At 40.9% G+C, this 21,462-nt stretch overlaps 1 protein-coding gene across 11 annotated transcripts in view; it reads right to left on the reverse strand.

Annotated features, from left to right (window-relative positions):
• tenm3 (teneurin transmembrane protein 3) overlaps positions 1 to 21,462 on the reverse strand; it is a 2,629,382-nt gene that overhangs the window by 459,938 nt on the left and 2,147,982 nt on the right. For 2 of the 11 annotated variants that reach the window (XM_063049445.1, XM_063049440.1), the window contains exon 1: positions 4,102 to 4,337. The exons of 8 other annotated variants lie outside the window; for them this stretch is intronic. The gene's annotated coding sequence lies outside the window, so the exon portion shown is untranslated. Of the gene's footprint in view, positions 1 to 4,101; positions 4,338 to 4,973; positions 5,197 to 21,462 lie in introns of those variants that run through there. One more of the 11 variants, XM_063049442.1, reaches the window with a different exon arrangement.

Consider the following 21,462-nt stretch of genomic DNA (forward strand, 5'->3'; position numbering starts at 1 on the left):
CCAATGGAAGTTCTAAAGACTTCATCCCTGGGAGAGGAAGGATACACCAAAAAGATGGAGACAACATGAGAGACTGGCCCAGGACAGAGAACTCTGGCAAACTATGTCCCAATAGAGGTGATAGAGTCTAAGTAAGTAAGGAAGTCAGTCCACCTCAACACTGCATGTCTGCACTGATTTTGCTCATTTACATTCAATCAAAAGCACACATCAGCGACACTAGATGAATTCCTCAGTTGATGACTATTAGGAAGTAATGCATAGTTTTATAGAACTGTAGAAGTATTGGTAGTATTCTAATTTGTTCTGTATTTCAATTAAATACTTAATTTTTTACTTAGTTAAATTGTAGTTTGCATTTTTATACCTTTTAACTATTTTCCTGAAACTTCGGCTAATTGGGGCAGCCACTTAATTGGACCCCGTGTGTACGAATTAACCGGAGTCCACTGGATTTTGATGCATTTAGCATGTTCTCCTGCATACAGAATTATTATTCTTTGGAGTTAGTGCATGTTAGTGCATTCACCTTTGGGATCTGTAAATTGCAGAGGAGCTGCTGATTGACAAAAACCATGCAACAACAAAACCTTACCAAAAACATTTGAAAATACACTTGAAACGAACATGCTAATTAATAATTAAAGGAAATTATTGCTGATGACCCCAGCGTAATCAATTTTAAACCTGGTGATTAACCACTCAATTTTCTGTTTCCCTCCATGTTCTCCACTGGTTCAAGATTAATTTGCTTGCCTCAGCCTTGCCCACAAAACTGCTCTTGTCCCGTGCTTGCACAGAATAAGGAAGACTTTTCAAATCTAAATGCACAAGCATCAGCTGCCATATTTTAGAAATATTTCCATATTGAAAAGTACTTAATGTACTGAGAAACTGATCGGCATACACTAATGGAGCGATTAAATAGTTCAGTCTATTTCTTATGCTATTTTCTGATAGTTAACCAGGTAGAAATTGATAAATGATTGGACAGCTTCTTTAGACATGCTAAATTTTGATTATAAACTTGTTTTTATTGACTAATCTACCATTCACATACATTAAGCCTTACTTTACAGTACAAAATGTAATAATTACATTCCATTATGCTGCCTGATTTTGTTGGTTTATTGAAGATTTTATACTTGCTTTAAAGCTGATAAATTTTTATTAAATGACTGTGCTAAGAAATGGGACTCAGTCACATATATTTATTTATCAAAAATCCCTGCATGAAAGTGATTTCCTTACACATTCAATGTTGCTAGCAGTTACTTAGATCATAAGACCAAGGAGCAGAATTAGGCCACTTGTTTACTCAGCCATTCCATCATGGCAGATTTATTACCCCCTCAACCCCATTTTCCTGCCTTGTCCCCATAACCTCTGACACCCTTACTTACTTATAGACTACTCAGCAGCCATGGAGAGAACAACCCAAGCACTTCAGTGTGCAATGAGGCCAATATTTACCTGATATCAGAGGCATATAGGTAATGCGGTGCATACCTTACATGGAGGTTTTGGTGGAAACCTTTGCTATTAACCCATCAGTAAAGTGAGGTAACAATTAAAGGCTGTCACACTGATCCTTTTATAAACAACATCAGTGTCCTTGGGTTAGCATTATGTGGAAGTGGAGCTGCCTTCACAGATCACAACCTCTGTGAAATATCAACTTCTCTCATTGGTCTCTTGATCAATTACTTGAGAGAACTATTAGTTCTATTTATAAGAGCATAAGACACAGGAACAGAATTAGGCCATTCAGCCCACTGAGTCAGCTCCACCACTCCATCATGGTCAATTTATTATCCGTCTTAAGCCTATTCTTCTGCCTCCTCCCGTAACTTTTGACGTCGTTACTAATTGAGAACCTACCAACCTTTGCTTTAAATATACCCAATGATTTGGCCTCCGCTGCCATCTGTGACAATAAACTCCACACATTCACCACCCTCTAGCTAAAGAAATTCCTCCTCATCTCAGTTTTAAAGGTACGCTCTTCTATTCTGACCCTGTGCCTTCCAGTCCTAGGAAACATCCCCGACTACAGGAAACATCCTTTCCAGGTCCACGTTGATCACATGAGTGAGAGAAGTAGGTGTGTGGCCAAACACAAAGAAGAGCAGTGCATCATCCATTCTGCATCACATTCTTCCCCCTCCCCATTTCCATGGTACTTTATCTGCAGCCTTGCAGTTATTGAAACCTCTACTCAATTTCCAGCATCCACTTCCTTAAGCACATGAATTAGTGTGCAAAATGCGACATGATTTTTTGCCCGTTTTCACAAATGGTTTCAAGAAACTGAAGTCACGTGCTTAGTGTATCAAAAGAAAGTGAACTCTGGTGTAACCCAACAAAAAGTTTGCATGCAGTTTAGTTACAATTTCCCAGTTGGGCGCAGCGAAGAAACTAAAGGCCCATTACTTTGGCAGAATTATTAAACATCTTTATTATCTTGTTTCAATGCTCATCCCTCTTTTGGAACTACTCAGGCATGCATGCCTTGGACTCTTCTGCGGGAAGGGGAAGCCGTTGCGTCGGCAGAGGCAACTCCGCGACCTTGGTCATTCCGAGCAGCCAGTAGGGGGAGCTCAGGTACAACTTTCGCCAGGTGAAAGCACAACCAGCGTTCGTCTCTCTCTCTCTTTCTTCCTTTACCACCTCCCCCCACCCCCACCTCCCTGCAGCCGAACAATGCTCCATTTAATAGCGTGGGCGCTGCACTTGACAACCCAGACATGGTTGCCACCTTCCCACCTGGAATAAAAGCAGGACCTGCAGTTTCTCAAGTCCTTGATATTGTAGATCCCAAGAGCGAACTACATATATTTATTAAGTGGTAGAAAAAGAATGAGCAACACGTGTTTTTCTGTCAGTGCCCTGCGTGGAGACAGATTCAGGATATTGAACATATAAGCACAGTTAACTAAGAGGCAACAATAAATATACCGCTCTGATACGTCTTTCTAATCTCTATTTAAATGCGTAAAACATACAAGGAATGGTCAAAACCTTCATTCAGACAGCAAGGTTGATCTGACCACATTAAATTGATACATTCTCAGAAACTATATTTGGTAACCCAGGAATCTAATCTGGCCAATTACTAACTGTAGATATATTTTCATTATTACTAAATTTGGCAGGATAAAAGATATTTTAAGAGTATTTATTTACCTTACCAAAAGTCTCGTTAAAATTACCGAGAGAAATATATTGCTGATTGCAAAACTAATTGCTGAGAACTACCTCTCCATGGATTTTACATCCATATCTTCAAGTAGCCAAACATTGATCACTACACAAATTAACTGCACACACACACACGTACAAGTAACCAGCCACAGATACAAAGCGTTGCTGTTTCATTTCCTACTATATTAAGTTAAGCTGTTTCAGTGAGAAATCGATAAAGTCATTAAAATTCAATAGGGTTAAAAAGAAACCGAAGCTCCTTTCCTTTCCGAATCGTGTTGTAACAGACTACATGTCTCGCTATCATACCCCTCCCTCCCTCCCCAGGGGCTCGCATTCCCAACATCAAGACCTGATGCAAGAACTGCAAAGATCTTGGACTCGACTTTTCTCGCCGGCTTTTGGCGATTCTGGCCTATTCCTCAGAACAGCCACTCAGTTGCAGCAAGCTTGTTCGGAGGTGGACAGCGTCCGTCCATCGCCCTACAGCAGTCCAACCACTTCACGCCAGAAAAAAATCAATCTCTTGAAAACATATAACAACGACTGCTCAAAAGGAAAATAGCGCACACTCTGAAGGAAGGGTGTACTGTTTGTAGCCACCGTCCATGCTCACACAACTCTAGATGTAACATGCACCGCCATTCATCTATTCCAAAGGGGTTAACGCAACAGAAAGACCCTCGTACGCTTGTGTTTTTTTTAACATGAGAATGTCCATTCTGATTCAGATTACTTTTTACATTCCTTCCCGCTCTTCCCCACCCACAAAGCACTCCCCGAGCGGGATAGCATGCGCTAGCAACAACAGATATTAATGACTCGACATATAGCCAAGAATCACTGTTTATCCTGGCCTCCGTACCAGGTCAAATAACCAAGCAGTCGGTCACCCACCTTCCTCCGCCGACTCTTCCCTCACTGTCTGGAAACGGCAGAGCGTTCACGCCGTGTCTACGGGTTTATCCAACACTATCCCTGGATCACATTACACGGGCCGGCTCCCGGGGAGCAGCGACCTGCACTTACTCGGGATAGGTTGAAGCTCCCACCGCTGACTCCCAGTCATAGAGAGAAAGAGAGAGAGATGGGGGTGGGAGCTAAAACTACTCTAACCTTTCATAGCAAGGTTAAAATACCACAGGAGGAGGCACCTCACAATCTCCTTTAACCGACGACTGCTGTGGGATGCCAGAGAGGGAGAGGATTTACAAGAGCGCCTGGTCCTTTCAAGGGTGCAAGATCAGCGGATCAGTTAGCTCATTCGTGGTGGTGGTGGTGGTGGGCTTAAAGGGTGGGGGGGGGGCGATAGGCACTTTGTTCAGAAGGAGCTGCCTGCGTGTCTGGGACTCTCCTGGTCAGCCTCCTCCTACCCCCCCCCCGCCCCGTTCAGTACAGTTGGATTTTCTAACAGGTCCATTTCAATTTTGTACTACACGTCCGAATTGAACAAAATTAGTTTTGTCTGCACGTTCGGGCAGTGGATCAACTGTATGTGTTTGCACACTGGGACTGAATTAATAAAATATGAGACAGAATTAAGACTGTAGGTACAGTATGCTGAAATCTCACTCCATCGTTTCATAATAAACCAGTTTATATTCAAAACTCTGCTGGACACATTCCTTGTGATGCAGTATTTTCTCAGCCCGGCTGCCGTGAATTCAGAGGCTACACTGAATGCAAGCTGCCTGTTTTTAATCTTCCCCCGTTCCCAGAATGTATACTTTGCCACTGACCGAACGCCAAAATAAGGGAACAACACTCACATTCCTGTTTTAGCGTGAGCTTGGATGTCTGCTCTCCCACTCGGGGATGAAGCGATTTTAGTCTCCAAAACCTGTTTCATTACTGATTGTGATCATGCCTCATCTGTGACCTAACTCCCTAAGCCCATTTCTTTTAAAAACAAAAACAATCTATCGGTTTCAGGTTTAAAACTAACAAGCATCCAATTGCCATTTTTAGAAGTGTTCCAGGTTTTTGTCACTCTCTACTTGAAGTGTTATCTTATTTCACTCCTGGAATGCCTGGTTCCAATCTTTTGACCTGCCCCCTTGTGCGCGCCTCAGCAACCAGTAGGGAGAGTTTCTCTCTACACACCCCACGGGTTCAACTTAACATCTTAAATCAAATCACCTTACAAATTCTGAGAAGGAAATGTCTAATTTCTGTTGTCATTGTTCAATTGTTGTACACCACATTTAATCCTGAATTTTCTCTGCTGTACTCACTTCAAGACAACATATCCAGATTAAGGTGTGAAACCCAGTGCAGGTATAATCTATCCAGGGCTGCTTTACATTTTTTTCTGTGAGCTCCTATCCCATATCCTCAGCCCTTTTGATTATCTACTGCAACTATATGACATTGCAATGATCTATAAACTTCAAACTTTTCAATATTTAGAAAGAATTCTGTTTTACAATTATTGAAGTGTAAAATGAATGCCTCCAATCTACCCTAATTTTGATTTTTTATTCAAATTTTTAATGTCCCTCTTCACTCCGGGCAAAGTTGACATACACTCGGAGGCCACTTTAAGAGTCGTTACGTGTAAGGAGTTTGTATGTACTCCCCATGACAATATGGGATTCCTCGGGCTCCTCCACAGTACAAAGATGTACCGGTTGGGAGGTTAATTGGTCATTGCAAATTGTCCTGTGATTAGGCTAGGTTTAAATCGGAGGGATTGCTTGGCGGCGTGGCTTGAAGGGCTGGAAAGGGCTTTTCTGTGCTGTATCTCAATTAAAAAAAAGTATACCCATCTACAGTACCTGCTATTAATGCAGATATCTAATTAACCAATCATGTCACAGCAACCCACTGTATAAAAGCATGCTGATATGGACAAGAGGTTCAGTTGTTGTTCAGACCAAACATCAGAATGGGGAAGAAATGTGATCTAAGTGACTTTGACCCTGGAATGATTGTTGGTGCCAGATGGGGTGCTTTGCATTATCTCAGAAACTGCTGATCTCCCGGGATTTTCATGCACAACACTCTAGAGTAGGGGTGCGTTCCCAACCTTTTTAATGCCATGGACCTCTACCATTAACTAAGGGCCAGGCTGGGAACTCCAGCTCTACAGTTTACAGGGAGAAGTGTGAAAATATCATTAAAAAAATCCAGTTAGCAGCAGTCCTGTGGAGCGAAAATGCCTTGTTAATGAGAGAAGTCAGAGGCGAATGGCCAGACTGGTTCAAGCTGACCGGGAGTCAACAGTAACTCAAATAACCATGCGTTACAATAGTGGTGTGAAGGTTGCACCTTTTAATAAACAGCATGTCAAACTTTGAAGTGGATGTACAGCCTCAGAAGACCATTTACATACACTCAGTGGACACTTTACTAGATACAGGAGGTACCTAATAAAGTGGTCACTAAGTACACATCCAGCATTATACACTCCTCATGTAGAGCTCAACATTTTGCGCTATGCTTTGTGGAAAATTGAGCAAGTTTACTATATTTACCATTTGACTTTCCAGTTTCTAATGCGACCTTCCAGCAAATTTCCAAAACTGTAACTTTACAGCCAGCTGTCCATTCTTGCATCGGAAGTTGTTTATTTTCCACTTCTTTCTAGGGTGATGCAATTAAAAAGTGGCATATTGGCATTTCTGTACAACCTGACCCAGCAGTATGGGTCTATCAGCAACAAATAATTCCCATTTATAAACGTTAAGAATTCTGCAAATGCTGGAAATCGAAAGCAACACACACAAAATGCTGGAGGAACTCAGCAGGCCAGGCAGCATCTAGTGAGATGAATAACTATTCCACATCTTGGGCTGAGACACTTCTTCAAGATTCCCATTTATATAGACATGTAAGACATTACAGTGCAAAGGAGACCATACTGACCATTAAGACTGTGATAAATCATTGGCAGAGTTACCCATTACTCCTTCTCCTCTACCACTAAGTCATTTTTGCTCCTCACCAGTTACTTGTACAATTCTAATCAGAATCTACCTAGATCCAACATCTTCCAGATAGAACACCTGGGACCCAAATGCAAAGAGTGGAAAAAAAAACTCACGTTAAAATGCACATCATACATACTTAGACGAGGCAAGTTCCACTGTGGTCTTCAAGAGAATGTTCAATAAATGTTTGAAAAAATTGCAATGCTATAGAGAAAAGGCTGGTAAAGAAGAATGGAAAAGCCTACAAAATTGGTGGATACAGTCAGTTCCATCACATGAACAGCTCTCCCCACTACTGAGCACATCTACAAGGAGCACTGCTACAAGAAAGCAGTATCCATCATCAAGGACCCCCTCCATCTAGGCCATACTCTCTTCTTGTTGCTGCCTTCAGGAAAGAAGTACAGGTACATGATCTTTAGGTCTCACACCACCAGGTTCAAGAATAGTTGTTACCCTTCAAACATTAGGCTCCTGAAACCATTGTGGATAGATTCACTCACCTCAACACTGAACTGATTCCACAACCTACAGACTCACTTTCAAGGACTCCACAGCTCATGTTCTCAGTATTATTTACTATTATTATTTTTTTGTATTTACACAGTTCATCTTCATTTGCAAATCGGTTGAGTGTCAGTCTCTGTGTGTAACTTTTCATTGTTTATATTATATTTCTCAACTAGATCTACTGTGAATGCCCACAAGAAAATTAATCTCAGGGTAGCATATGGTGACCTAAATGTACTTCAATTAAAAAAATACTTTGAACTCTTGATGCCTTGACATCCTTTCTAAAGGACAGTGATCAGAATTGAAAACAATACTTCAGCTGTACCCTAAACAATGTTTTAAATATGTTTAGCACAAGTTATTTGCTTTGTACTCTATTACATTATTGTTACACTCTGGATACCAAATCAGTTTTTACAAAGAGCTTTGCCAAAACCTTATGCTAAAAGTTTTGCATACAGAATATATCCATAGTTCTTTGTCCCTGCACCTCCATTTGGCTTACAGTGCCTCTTCTTATCCTTCTATGAAAATATTTCATGAGTGTCACACTTCATCTTTCCATTTCAGAATCTGTCTTTGTTCTCTGCAAGTCTCTCACTGTGTATTGTATTGTATTTCTGAGTATCTTATCTGCAAACCACAAATTATCTGATCTCCCAATCATTGCTATATAACAACAAGCATTCTGATGCCTTCGGAAAAGCACTGTTTACTTCTTGTCAGGCTGAAAAACTGTCACCTGTTCTTTTCTCCTCCCTTGTTACCTGCCTATCACCCCCCATCATCTGGATCCGCCTATCACCTGCCAGCCATTGATCCTCTCTTTTCTTCCCCCACCTTTCCTATACTGGCTATTTCCCCCACTTTCTTTCCAGTCCTCCTGATAGATCTCCACCAAAACTGTCGACTGTTCATTTCCCTCCAAAGATGTTGACTGACCCATCGAATTCCCCAAGCTCCTTTGTGTGCTGCACCGGATTTCCACTATCTCCATTCTTTTCTCTTCCTTAGCCAAGTTCAAACCCCTGTTTTACCATTCCTTTTACTCTCACAACCTTGAACTTCATTCAGTATCTATTGTGGGATACCCAATCAGGCAAAAAGTACATACAGAACATCAACCCACCACCCACAACAAGCCTTGCTCCACCAAAGAACACAATCAAATTAGTCTAACATCACTTGCTTTTGTGATATTGGTTTGGATGTTTATCATTTGCACAGATCTTTTCAAACGTAAATTCAGATTGTTCAGGATTATTGTCTCAAAGTTCCTTTGACAGTGATAATGGGTTAACTGGTCTGCAGAATTCTAAATTTATCTTCAGCCCTCTTTTAAACAGTGATGCAGGCACCACCTAGAATCCAGACTGAAACTGTGACCACAGGCTATAATCATTCCACCCAACTTCCCTCAGAAACCTGGAGACACCCCAATTTGACTGGATGGCTTTTCTACTTAGTGGACTGCCAACCTTTTCACAGCAATCTGTTTATTTTTATCACAATCAACACCACAATATTGGCAGCATTTTCTTTTTCCATGAAACCAGATGCAAAGTTCTCAGTTCATACTTTTGTCAAACCCCCTGACTTTACCATAAAATATTCCTTTGGTTCCCCATTCAGTGTTATCCTTCCCAAAGTCAAATTTTCACGGTTATAGTTCTTCTCCTTCTCCAACTTTAACCCTGCTTAAACCTTTTTTCTTCAGTAACTTCTATACTTTACCTTTACTTCTGTTCCTAGTCTAACCCTCCAAAAGTCAAGCCTTCTTCTTCTGTCTCATTTTAATCACTGCATCTTCAGCTAACAGGAAACACCAATTTAATACATTCTTTCTTTTCCACTAAGAATCAAAACCATCCTCGGTCCATGAACCTTCACCAGAACCGTCACAGTTCTGACGAAAGGCCTCAGACCTGAAACATTGACTTAGTTTCTCTTCTGCAAATGCCGTCTCTTCTTCTGAGTTTTTGTTTCAAATATCCAGTTTATTTTCACTGTCACTATCAAGCCATCTTCACTTTTGAAATCCTTCCATTATAGAATTACGAATTCACCTTTTTTTTATTTAACTTCAACTGAAGAAGGTCCCTTTATGGACTTAATTCAGTCAAGCTCTCCTGAAGGATATGAAAGCACATTTATATTTTACACTTTGAACATGATGATATTAAAGCAAAGTCACAGAAGTAGGCCCTTTTGCTCACTGTTTTGCTTGTCTGCACTTATCCCATATGTCAGCATTGGCTCCATATGCTTCTATGCCTTGCCTACTTATTATGAGCCTGTCCAAATATATCTTAACAGAGTGATTGTACCTTATTCCACCATCTCATCTGAGAGATAGTTTCGTATTTATATCTAGAGTTGTAATTTAGATTTAAAGATACATTGTGAAATGGGCCCTTTGAGCTGCAGCACCCTACAATCCCCAATTTAACCCTTATCTAATCACAGGACAGTTTACGATTAAGCTACTAATTGGTACATCTTTGGACTGTGGGGGAAAAAAACTCCCACATTCTATGGGGAGGACATGAGGACATACATCTGTGTAAAAATGTGTGCCTCAAAGCCTCTTTAAAACTCCTTTTAAGCCTCATCTTAAATCAATGCCCTTTTGTTTGTGATGCCACTACCACGGGGAAAATATTTTGACTGTCGACCATATCTATGCCTATTATAATTTTATGTCCCCCTACCAGGTTACTTCTCAGCTTCCTTCACTCCAAGGAGATAAGCCCAACCTATCCAATATCTCCCCACAATTAAAGTCCTCCAAATCCAGGCAACATAATAGTGAATTTCAACACGCATCAAAGTTGCTGGTGAATGCAGCAGGCCAGGCAGCATCTCTAGGAAGAAGTACAGTCGACTTTTCAGGCCGAGACCCTTCGTCAGGACCACCTAGATTTCCTTTGCACTTTCTCCAGCACAACCACATCCTTCCTATAATCTTGGGACCAGCTGGAACATAATTACACAACTTTTACATCTTATGAAGTCAAGCATGTGATATGCTTTCCTCACCAATCTATCTACGTGTGCTGCCACTTTCAGGGAACAATTACTTGAACACAAAGTTTCCTTTGTACATCGACATCCTTAGTACCCTACCATTTACTATATACGTACTATCTGAACTGAATTCCCAAAATGCCACTTAGCACTTGGAATTACATTCCATATGCCAATGTTCTGCCCAAATTTGCTTCTATTTCCACCAAGGTAATTTTGCATCCAATTAGCCAATTTACCTTGCCTTCCATGTGTGTGTGTGTGTGTGTGTGTGTGTGTGTGTGTATGTATGTGTTTTTTCCCTTTTGGATCAGCCTACCATAGGAGATCTTGTCAAATGCCTTGCTAAAGTCCATACAGAGAATGTCTCCCACCCTACTTTAATCTATCTACTCAGGTGCCTTCTCAAAAAAAAAGTCAAATTAGTGACAGCATTTACCTCACAGGCATGCTGATCATCCCAGATTAGCCTTTTGAAATATACATAAATCCTATCTCTTAGGATTTTCTCCATTAATTTCCCTACAACTGATATATGGATCAACAGCTTGCAGTTGCCTGGCTTATCACTGCAGTCCTTCTGAAATAAAGGAACGACGTTAGCTATCGTACAGTCTTCTTGCATTTCACCTGAGGCTAATAAAGAATCAAAAATTTCTGCCAGCTTTCTCCTCCTTTGCTTCTCAAGGTGAAATAGACAAAAACTTGGAACAGATGGGCTGTGTTAAGAGGAAAGGCTTGTATCTACTTGAGTTTAAAAAAGAAAGTTATGATGAGGAAAATATATACTGTTGAGAGATTTTGACACTATGAATGCAGAGAATATGTTTCCTTTCGTGGGAGAAACTAGAACTAGCAGTCACTGTTTAAAAACAAGGGTTCAGCCATTTAAGACAGAGATGAGATGAAAGTTTCCCTCTCAGAATTGTGAGCCTTTGAAATTGGCTTCCTCTAAAGATGGTAGATATTGTTTTTAAGGCAAAAGCAGGTGAAAACTTGATGAGCAAGGGGTGAAAGGTTGCAGCGAGAAAATGGGATTATGGAGTTGAGGTTACAATTAGATCAGTCTTCATCCTAACGAAAGGTGGAGCAGGTTGGAGAGCCTAAAATGCCTTTTTCCTTTTTCTTGGTCCTTTTCCTATGTTGTGTGCTCATTCCAGTCATTTCTCTGTAAGCTTTATGAGATAATTCCACCAAATTCAATCAAGTTTTCAATAAATCAAAACCTACATTTCACGTGCGTTTAAAAGAAAACCATCATGCTCACCATTTTTTTATTGACAGAATATTGCGTGGGGCCCTGGTACTGACTTGACTAACTGCAGAATGTGTCAGAATTAAGACCCAAAGTTCCACAGGACCAAATTTGTCCACACTCTAAAATCTGCTGTGCCAGTGATGCATATGGTTGTAAACTAAATAGCTTGAGAAAAGCCTGTTGCCCTGGTTACAAAATATAGTAATGCTTTATCACTCTGTTGTTTTTAAATCTGGTTGACAGTAGTACATTGTGATTGAATGTGACAAGGGCACTAATGTGACTAGCATAACTAAATGGATTTCTCACTGGCAAAGATCAGCCACCGAAAACAAGAGAGATGATTTTGGCTAAGTAATTGCAGCGATTGTGTCTTTTTCTGTGGGGGGACCCCTTTTAATCCCCAGTGCCAGGATGCCTGAAAACCAATACACCAGCTTGAATAGAAACTCTTGCCTCGATGCACTGTGTGCAAACAGACAAAACCTTCATAATTTTCACACATTTGCATCTATTATGAGGGCGAAGTCCACTTTCAATCACTGGTTTAACTAAATATTGGTACTGATTTTATTATTGTCACATGTATCAGGATACATTGAAAATCTTGTCTTCAATACTGTTAATACAGATCAAGTTATTACACAGTGCATTGAGTTAGCATAATGCAGAATAAAGTGTAAAAGCTACAAAAAAGTGCAGTGCAGATAATCAATAAAGTGCAAGATTATAACGAGGCCAAGAAACAATATTATCTTACCTTTCCCACCCACCTACTTGGTTTCACCTATCACCTTTGAGCTAGTCTCCTTCCCCTCCCTGCACCTTTTTATTCTGGCATCTTCCCACTTCCATTGCAGTCTAGAAGAAGGATCCTGGCCCGAAGCGTTGACTTCTACAGATGCTGCCTGGCCTACTGAGTTCGTCCACCATTTTGTATGTGTCGTTTATCACACAAGAGGTCTGTTCAAGAGCCGGATTACAGTGGGACAGAATCTGTCCTAGATCCTGGTGATGGCAGCTTTCAGGCTCCTGTATCTTCTGCCCAATGGAAGAGGCGAAAGAGAGAATGTCTGGGCTTGGTGGTGTCTTTGATTATGTTGGCTGCCTTTTCGGAGGCAGCAAGAAGTATAGACAAAACCCACATAAGGGAGGCTGGATCCTGTGATGTGCTGAGCTGTGTCCACAACACGCTGCAGTTTCTTAGGTTACCTGCCATACCATGCATTATACATCCAGACCCTGCCTGCTTATGTAATTCCAGACATCTTCTATAACTGATTTTTAAAAATTTTCCACATTGTCTTTATCGTCCTTGTGATATCAAAATAATAATCTCTTGTACTCACAATGATTGGCAGCACCTTGCAAACCTGGCAATGTTCCTGACTGTTTCATGATTTATACAAATCTTTGGTTGAGTGTATTTAAAACATGCGTCCCTTACTTCAGGAAACTTATGACAGTGCGGAAGAAACTATCCAGATGAAGCTAGGTATTAAGTAAAAACAAACTGGTTATGATGTAAATTCATCAACTTGAAACCCAAACTCTGCACAGACGCTATCCAATATTCGGCATTTTCTGTCAAATTTCAGATTTCCAGCTCCTACCATTTTTAAAGTATATCTTAGCTGCAAGTGTTATCTAGCCGAAACAAAAAACTCTGGGCTCCAGTTTCAACCCATATTTTGAGGACACTAAGTAACTAGGCTGCATTGTTGGTAATGGCATCTAACTCCTGGGATGCTAAGGGAAGGTTCTGTTATTATGTCTCCAGTGGGCATCATACCATGTTGAAAGAAGTCATCGCTTGAGAAAATGAAGTAAATGGATTAGTTCTTCAGGCCACCGCTACTGTGTTTGTGAGATATCCTGCGTGAAGTGTATGCATGTGAACCAAGAGGTTACTGCATCTCTAAGTAATTAATAGCATTTGACGAGCTGTGGGTGTTTCTGACGAAGGAGCTATTTAAATCTTTTACAGCTGCACATTGCAAGGTTATTCTGCAGTTCTGTTGCTTTCCTGGCCCTAGCGTGTTGCTCAGAAGTTAACCCGACAAAGCCATGGCTTTGAACAATGTAAAATCACCTGTCAACCGGTCAATATCTTCAAACCTATCTTTCTTTGAGGACTGAAATACCCACCCACCATTTTCTTCTGTCCTGGTCTCCTGGGCCAATTTAATTAGACACTCACCAGAATTGGACAAGGTAGTCACACATGAAAGTCTCTGGAGGACATAAACAAAAGCTTTATTCAGCAAAATTCCCTTCTGCTCTGCTGCTCTCCTTGTGGAATGTCTGCATAATTGTCATCTTTGTGCAAAGCCATCAAACATGTTTTTTTAAGGCTGAATTTTGATTGCTGTCAAACTTTCAGCCAACCTAAACAATAATAAGACTTCTTGTTTTTTTTATAAAAAAAAAGGGGGCAGTAGTAATAAAGATCCAATTGAAGTTAATAAGTGGTGCTGCTGTTTTAAGACCATGGACTTACACACGGCGAGCAGTAGGGAGCTATAGCCTAGCAGAGAACCTGTTAATAACACAGACATGTTCAAGCCAGTGCATTTCCTTCACTCACCAAAGCCAGAGGGAAAAGAAAGTAAAATTGATTTAAAAAAAGATAAAAAGTGGCTGCAAATATGAATCCTATTTATTTTGTATGTAAATTCCTGATAAATTGAAGCTAATAGTAACTATAGGTTGTCTTTTTGAAATCAGGTACATTCGGCAATACAGATAATGTGTCAGAGCACTCTTCTAACATCTGTTGACTGGAAACAGCAGCTCCAGTAGGAATTACCCTTCTGTCACAGCTCTCTTCAAGGTGGCTGTAGCTGTAACAGAGGGATAATTCCTACAAAGGGAACCTCCATCTCTCTGTTCTTGACGATCTACTTCCATTAATGACGTTGATTTTCTTTGCACGGGCATGTGTGTGTCCATGCAGGCGTGGTTGTGCATATCCTGCACATATCTGTGCCCTTGTGGCCGGTCTGGTTTCCAATTGTCCTGGTTGTGCTTGCCTTTGGAACGAGATCCCACTCTGTCAAGGCAGTTTGGCCAGACACTCTGCAACAGCCACGCCATGTTAAAAGAATTCCCACATGGGCATCCTCAGCATGACAGGGGATATTAAATCGTTCTTGATCATCAAGGACTGACAAATAGGAAGGAACAGTTAACCTTGCCTTCCATCTCCAACACCTCTCTACTTCCGCCCTATTGGTGAGACGGCACTGTTACCAAACCAGTTGAGGCCAGCAATGGCTTCTCAACTTACTTCGGCATCAACAGTACTCTTGCCTCCATCTTGTTTCACACCCTCAAAAAAGCCATCAGTGACATCATTTGAAAACATAGCACTGATGTTCATCTGGACTCTAACTTAAACCCTCCACCCTCTCTTAAGGTTCTCCAAAGATTGTGGTCACAACAATTAGTACCAGTTGAGCAGAAATTGCCTCCAAATGAAATACTGGTCTACAAACTCCATTTCCAAGCTACCAATTGCATTCTTTCCCGTGCAGCATTTCGAAGTTCAGCCAGGCTGTTTGGAACTCTAGAGAGATACTTAAGCCTGAGATGAGATTAAGGACACACTTCTGTTCCATCACTAAGACCGTCTGTATCCACCTCCAGCATCATCCAAGTGGCTTCTGCCTTGGCTCGCAAGCTGCTGAAATCCTTTGAAACATCCAGACTTAAGGGTACAAGCTCACCATGACCAGCAGACCTTATTTCACCTTCTATAAAATTCCAATCTCCCTTTAATCCTCAAATTCTTGTCCCATTATGATCCTAAAGTTAATCAGCGTTGGCACACCCTAAGAATTTCAACAGCACGGCAATGGCTCCCTCCAATTTTCCAGCAGTTTTACTGTGAAATCTCACTGCTCAGATCAGCAACTTCATTCATTTCAATAGAGGGAACTGGCTCTAAATCTAAGGGATTACATTTTTCAATTACCCAGACATAACATTTTAGGTGGGTTCAATGCTTAACTTACATGGATTTAGCTGTTTTAAGTCTTATTATTATGCTAATTATTTGCATTTTATTTTAATATTTAAAATATTGAAATAATTTTAAAGATTTTAATGATATGATTAATTTTTAATAGCTGCTGAATGCTTTCTCTAAGTTTATGAAGGTCAGAAGCATTCACAGACATTCAAAGTCATTTCTCTGTTTTGATAGTGAGTTTGGCCCTTTTCTGCTCTCAAAGGGCTGGCCTTGCATTTCTGACAAGAAAGCTGCAAAAAGCCTCACTAATCTGGGGCTGGCTTTGGAATCTGGGTTGCTCTGCAGGTTAAATATAGTCAAGATGTGTCTCCTTGCTCTCCTAGGCAGTCTGAGCTAAACGGAACTGCAGGCAGTGTGTGCGTCCCAGACAATATGTTGCACATCATGGCCCTAGGTTCTGGAAACCCAATCCTGTTCTCCTCTGTCACTCTGGTTCTCTTTCCTCCTCTAAAATGTTCTGAAAAAGCTAACTCTTTATTCATGCTTTTTGGTCAAGGTTATTCACTCCATGTTATATCAAGAAGTATCTGATATGCTCGAAGCATCAATGGCTATAATACCAGGCAAGAACTCAGCTGTGGTGCTGAAGATTATCATCTCAACACTACTTTCAACTGTATCCAAACTGTTCCAATATACTGTAGATGTAACATTGGCACAAATATGACAATGTGGAAAATTGCCCAGAATACACCCTCTTAACAAAAGGCAGGATAAATACAAACAGCAAAAACTATCTCCATCAGTTATCCTTCTATCAATGGAAAAGTGGTGGAGGATATCACCCGCACAGAGTCAGTAGTGGTTTGGGTTTCACTAGGTAACTCGACCTCATCTTGGGTCAAATGTAGACTGAGAGATTTATGCCCAAAGGCAGATGAAAGAGAATGTCCTAAACATCAAAGCAGCTTTTAATTAGAAATGGTATTAATGAACTGAAGTCAATTGGCAACCTTATACATGGACAATGGTTGGGTTGTTAGTCATTAATCCCAACCTCTGGGAAGTACAGCCAGTGACCCTTAGATTGGTGTCTCAGCCCAACCACCTGCAGCTGCTTCTTGAATCACTTTCCTTCCGTCATAAAGTCAAAAACATCTGTTCATCCCTTTTTTTGTTCTAAGATACAAACAGCATTGTGACAAGGACTGAAATGTAGCAAGAATCACCTATTCAACATTCAGCCAAACTACCAAACACTGTATCTCCCACCATCAACTACTTGGCAGTAGGGGTTCAGGGTATCATCTATCACCCTGAATTTTCATACTGGGTGTGGTGTACAAAATACACCATGGTTAATCATTCAGTTATACTGTTAGTACCTCCTATATCCTTTCTGAAGAGGTTTCTTAAATATTAAAGATCTCCATTCCATTCAATGCACATTACTATTGACTTCTTATAGCTGGTCAGCCAATCTTCCTTTCTGTTGCTGTAAGACAACTCAAACCATGGGACACTTTGTATATGAAAAAAACAATCCTCAGTCAAATGAAGACAATATATTTATCAATCTCAGGCAAAGAGAAGATTACATTTTTGTAGTGACTTTCCTATCTTTCTTAGACTATTCCAAATATAACTGAAACAATTTTGGCATTGTTACTGCTTATGATGTAGTCAATTTATGCATGGCAAGCTCCCATCTACAGTACAGCAAGGTAATGGTAACAAAGGGGTGTAAATATGGACCTGGGGAATAGGGATAATACCTCCGTTATTCATCAGTCCAGTGTCACATGAATTTTTTTGTTCAACAGAGAAAACAGATAACACCTCAGTTTAAAGCCTCATGTTTAACAATATTTTAATTATTCTTCACATGATTATTAATATAAATAGAACGTTCTTCACAAAAAAGAAGATGTGCAGTTCTCTCACAGACAGGCATTGGAATTACTTAAGAACAGCCTGGATATAGTGGCTGTCGGTCTGTACGGTTTCCACAGATGGATAAGGACAGTGCAGGCTCCCGGAGAAGAGCCTTACTATCATTGTCATTCCTTATAAATTGTCTGCTTCATTAGGTTAGAGTGTTGGCATGCCAGCTCTTGATCTAACAGCCTTCTTGGTCTGGTCAGGTGACTGTTAGAGACAGAGCCGAGTATGAAGACAGAGCAGGAGGAAATGACTAGATGAAGAGAAGAGTGATGGTGAGGGTGAGTGGAAAGGGAAATGTAGAGAAGCTAGGCATTATCTAATGATTTTCACCAAGGCCCAGGTGGAGTGGATTGGCATATTTTTCCAAGAATCCCATGCATTTCTGAGGATGATGGAGAAAGTGGCTAAGAAGAATAAAGAGATTGGGCAGCATTAGAAAGGAATATTTGGAAAGGGATAAAGGATCAACTTAGAGTCAGTGAATCCTGCTGGTAGCCAGGGTGTGTGTGAGTGTGTAATCACAGTGACGCTGAAAAATAGCACAAGGAGACTTGTCAAGCATTCTGCAGTCAAATATCTTGCTTGCATGTGTATCAACTTGCAAACTGTAACTGGAGTAGAGAAGTATTGTGAATCTCTGCAACCACACTCCAGTGTTTTTTATTTTAAAGTACATGATACTGAAATGGAGTCTCCTCTGATGACCCTTCTTCTTTCCTTTCTTCCATGGTCCATTCTCCTTTACTATCAGATTCCTTCTTCTTCAGCCCTTTACTTCTTCTACTGATCACCTCCCGGCTTCTTACTTCATCACCCACCCACCCACCCATCTTCCCCCTCACCTGGTTTCAGCTATCACCTGCCAGCTTATGCTCCTTCCCCTCATCCCACATTATTCTGGCCCCTGCCTCTTTCCTTTCTCAGCCTGAAATGTCAAATGCTTGTTCCCGTCTATAGATGCTACGTGACTTGCTGAGTTCCTCCGGCATTTTTTCTGTGTGTTGCTCTGGATTTTCAGCATCTGCAGATTCTCTTGTGTTTCTGCAAAGTAATTTTTCCTCACATCAATATTAATATGCAGTAAACTCTCAGACGTTATCTTTTAGTAAGGGAATACTACAGAAAATTGCAGATTAAGAATATAACAGAGTTATTTACAGCGGTCGTTATGATGTAGACCAGTAATCATTTTCCACTCGGAATTTTGAAAGGTCAAAGTTGTGAAGGCAAACCTTCCTACTCTGTGGAAGTCAGATGAGTAAGGGGTCGGGGCAGGAGCTGGGACCAGTGCGGTAGTTGTGGAGAGAGGCTCAGAGATAGTGGTGAATAATGGGTGACTGGGCTGATAGAGAGACATGGAAGGTTTGGGATGACTGTGTGGAGCAAGCAAAAGCTGATGGGTTGGGCAAGCATTTGGAGGCGGGGAGAGTGAGCTTTCAGTGGAGGTGTAGGGTCAAAGATCAAGAATGTGTGATCCCATTGGGAGAAATGAACCACGTCAGAAGCTGGGGATCGAAAAGAAAAATGTGCAGATGTTAGAAATCTGAAGTAGAAACAGAAAATGCTGGAAATACCTAGCAGGTCAGGCAGCATATGTGGAAAGAAAAAAAAGTCAGCATTTTGGGTCTCAGACCCTTTTTAGAACCATTGTTTAGTAACTAGGGGCATGACAGTTGTTCAGGTAGTAGGGGCTGGCTCAGGGGAGAGTATCGAGTGTCGATGGAAGATAGGATGAAGAAAGTGAAGGTTGAGTGAGGATTGTGAGTTTCAAAGGAACGGAGCCTGCAACTGAAAGCCAGACCCACAAATTTATTTAAGAGGGGACGGGAACCTGTTTTAATTTATGTTACAACAAATTTCCCAGGCTTTGTGAAGGCTTATTTCTGCCTGATCACCTAGTAAACAGTGCAGGTCATACATACATACACCACTGAGAATTCCAGTAGTGGGATCCACACATGCACATTGCACATCATTCACTGGATGTCACTCTGCACAACTTGATGTCTCTGTGAGTTAGTGCCAAGCGCACAGAGAACACGGAACAAAATCCCCAAACCGCACGGAATTCATGGTCAATCCATAACTTTCAACAACCTGTTAACTTTCATAGAAATTGGACTGCACGGCTCTCTTGAATGGACCTTCTGTATGATAAGATGGTCTCTTGGTCTCATTGTCTACCTTGTTATGATCTTGCATTTTGTCATTTACCTACACTGCACTTTTTTCGGCAGCTGTCACACTTTACTCTGCATTGTTATTGCTTCACCTTATTGTAGCTCAATGCACTGTGTAATGATTGATCTGTCCTTATTGTAGCTCAATGCACTGTGTAATGATTTGATCTGTATAAGCAATATGCAAGACGAGTTTTTCACTATATCTTGGTACATGTGACAATAATAAACAAATACCGATACAGTAACGTGGCATTTTACAAGGAAATTTCTTGGCAACTAATCCTGAATAGCTCCCAGATTTCTCAAAGAAAGTTAAGCTGATAAGATGACGCCTGTGATTACTGGCCCACTTTGGAAAGGGAGGGCTGGTTAAAGTCTCTCTTCTGTTCCTAATTGCATGTGACTTTCCTGGGAACTTAAAAGTATAACTGGATGATGAAAAGCGAAGTGGAGCTAGAAGCTACCCATAATAAACTGCATACACTTCATTTATTACCCACAGCTCTGAACAAAATTTATGTAGCATGGGTACCTTCCCCTCCCCCTACTTTCTCACACTGACTTCTTCACCCTCTCTTTCCAGTCCTGATTTAGGGTCTTGGCCCAAAACATTGATTCTTGATTCTCTTCCATCGATGCTGCTGACCGGCTGAGTTCCTCCAGCATTTTGTGTGTTTACTCTGGATTTTCAGCATCAGCAGAATCTCTTGTGTTTATATACGGCATGCTCTATACCTTGGAAACTGTGAGAGATACATTGAAAAAGCCTCCCGCCCTGGACAGTAATTACAAAATTGGCTTCAAAAATGATATATTCACCTGTCCAGAGCAGTTCATTCACAGCAAATTCTGATCTTTTGTTCCAACTCCAGAGATGCTGTATAAGGCAAAGATTCACAGGGTCTGCCACTTCCCCTCCCCCAGCACTTTGGTTTTTCCCTGCAACATCAGTCAATCAATATATGACATTAATTCTGCGGCAAAAAAAAACTTGCCTGCTGACCTAAGAGGCCGGTACAGTGTGTAACCTAGATGCTGTCTGCTTTTAAAGAAACCATCATATTCACCTAAACGTGGCAGAGGTATGTTCCTTAATATCGCTACTTTAAAAGGTTGCTTGCACCTCTAGATTTTGAAGCACAGACTATCAACATGATTCCCAAAGGAAAGTTATTGTGCATCCTATAATGCACAATCAGTGGTCACTTTATGAGGTGCCTTCTGTACCTAATAAATTGGACATTGAACATATTTTCATGTTCTTCTGCTGCTGTACTCCACCCAGTTCAAGTGTTGTCCATTCAGAGATGCTCTTCTGCAGAGCACTGCTTCACATATGTTTTTTTAAATTTATTGTCACCTTCCTGTCAGCTTGAACCAGTCTGGCCATTACCCTCCAACCTCTCTCATCAATGAGGCATTTTCACC

The sequence above is a fragment of the Mobula hypostoma genome, chromosome 5, assembly GCF_963921235.1.
Source record: "Mobula hypostoma chromosome 5, sMobHyp1.1, whole genome shotgun sequence".
NCBI lineage: Eukaryota > Metazoa > Chordata > Chondrichthyes > Myliobatiformes > Myliobatidae > Mobula > Mobula hypostoma.